Source organism: Anopheles maculipalpis (genome assembly GCF_943734695.1).
Source record: "Anopheles maculipalpis chromosome X unlocalized genomic scaffold, idAnoMacuDA_375_x X_unloc_18, whole genome shotgun sequence".
NCBI lineage: Eukaryota > Metazoa > Arthropoda > Insecta > Diptera > Culicidae > Anopheles > Anopheles maculipalpis.
In genome coordinates this window covers 15,001-17,500 of record NW_026060478.1, presented here as the reverse complement: position 1 = coordinate 17,500, position 2,500 = coordinate 15,001, and positions in this window count along the sequence as shown.

Genomic DNA, 2,500 nt, shown 5'->3' with positions numbered 1-2,500 from the left:
TGAGCGTCATTTCCGTCTTCTCCGGAGCCAACGAAAGACGGTTTTGGTCCAGCCAGGTCGTGATCGCCGCGATGGCGCGTTCAGCAGTAGAGGAAGCGGCTTGGGGTGTCGTTGCGGGGACCAAGACTACAAGGTCATCGGCGTAGCCAATAACCTCGGCCCCCTCAGGCAACTGGACACCCAGGACCCCGTCGTACAGCACGTTCCACAGCGTGGGTCCCAATATGGAACCCTGTGGAACTCCCGCGCTGATGCTGCGCTCGACGGGGCCTTCGCTGGTGTCGATAACCAGTCGCCGATCCTCGAAGTAGCTTTTCAGCATCCTCTGCAGCGACGACGGTACCCCCTTGTCCCTCAACGCGCTGGCGATGGCCTGCCAAGGCGCGGAGTTGAACGCGTTGCGGATGTCCAGGGCAACCACCATCAGGCAGCGCTTGTCTCGGGCATTGGTACGGTGAAAGGACATGGCCTTCCTGCCCGCTTCGACAACGCGCTGGATCGCACTGATGGTGGATCTGCCCCGCCGGAATCCGTACTGTTCGTCCGACAATCGTTCCGCATCTGGTTCCTCCAGGAACTCGTTCAGCCGGTTAAGGATTAGGCGCTCCAATACCTTGCCGAGTGCATCAAGCATGCACAGCGGCCGGTAGGAGGAGCTTTCCCCAGGAGGTTTGCCAGGCTTTGGCAGCAGCACCAAGCGCTGCCTCTTCCAGGGCGCTGGAAACGCACCCCGGTCCAGGCAGTCCTGATACAAACGGACGAAAACCTCCGGGTACTTCCTAATTGCCGTCTTAACCGCAGCATTGGGAATACCGTCCAATCCAGGCGCTTTCCTGTTCGCCATTGATCCCACGATGCTAAGCAGCTCGTCCGCAGTAACGGGAGTCAGCGATGTCCTCTGCTCCTCGGTGTCCGCACTCGGCAATTCGGAGTCCGGCCAGACAACAGGCGGATGAGTTGGAAACAGATCGTTGGCAATCTGTTCCAGTACGGCACGGTCTGTCTCCGGTGGCACAAAGCTGCCACGAAGGCGAGACATTACCACCCGGTAACCGGCCCCAAACTCATTGGTCTCCGCCTGTTGTATCAGCTCATCAAGCTGTGCACGCTTGCTGGCCCGGACAGCCTTCTCCACCGCTCTCCTCGCCGACCGATGATGTGCGGCCACGGCGCTGCGCTCCTGCAGATCGGTCGTACGAAGCATTCTCTCGTGCACAGCCGCACACTCCTCCCGAAGACGCAGAATCTCCGGGGTCCACCAGAAGAGGTCGCGATGGGGGTCACGATGTGACACGGTGACGCGCTCCATCGTGTCATCGCATGCATCGAACATGGCGGCGACCATCCCCTCCTGGCTCACGGCTCGTTCCGGGAATCCGGCCGTCTGGAGTGCGGCTGTGAATGCCTCGACCGAAAACTGCGTCGTCTTCCATCTACGGCCAGCGTGCCGGAAAGTGGTGGACGACGTTGAGGACCCCTGTCCCCGCTGACGATGATGCTGCTGCTGCTGCTGCTGTTGCTGCTGCTGCTGCTGCTGTTGCTGCTGCTGCTGCTGCTGCTGCTGCTGCTGCTGCTGCTGCTGCTGCTGGTGCTGGTGCTGCTGCTGTTGTCGCTGCTGCTGGTCACGAGTTGGAAGACCCACGGTGAAGAAGATATACCGATGGTCCGATGCCGTGTAGTGGCACGCAGCGGTGTCCACTGCCACCTCCCAAGTGTCCGGACGAGCGATGGATGTGCTCGCAAAAGACACATCCACGACACTGGGAGTGGCGACTCCGTTGCCCACGAACGTCGGGACCGAGCCTTGGTTCAGGACCACAAGGCCCAGCTGCCTGACGGTATCAAGCAGCTCTTCACCGCGCCAGGTAGAACGCTGGCTACCCCACTCCTCGTTCCAGGCGTTAAAATCGCCTGCCAAGACGATACGCGGGTGAGGTTGGGCCTCCAACTCCACCGCCTCCAGTAACTGCTCGAACTCGCTGGTGTTGAGACGCGGAGGGGCGTAGCAGCTGATGTAAACCACCCCTCCGATCTGCGCTGCTGCCAATCCGGGCATGGCACAGCGCCAGACCCGCTGGATTGGGAGGTGGCCGGTCGCCACCACAGCTGCTCCCCCCGACGAGTCGACCGCCCAGTTACCGCTACCATCTGGAGGCCGGTAAACCTCCGACAGCAACAGCACGTCGGCCCGCTTTGTGCGGGCTGTCTGCAAGGCCAGGTCCTGGGCGATGCGTCCACCACCCAGGTTGGCCTGCATCACCCGCATTACGCCCGCCATTGCAAGTTCTGGGGGCACGATGAATGGCCCACGCGATGGGGCCCCTGGCAGAATATGCACTTAGCCGCCGCGGTGCACTGGCTGATGCGGTGGCCTACCTCGCCACACTGCAGGCACTGACCCGACCGGTCAGTGGGGGCACGACAATCTCGCGCCAGGTGCCCCGTCAGTAAGCAGCGGAAGCAGCGCTGTAGATCAAGCGGCTTCTTCGGGACCTCGCGG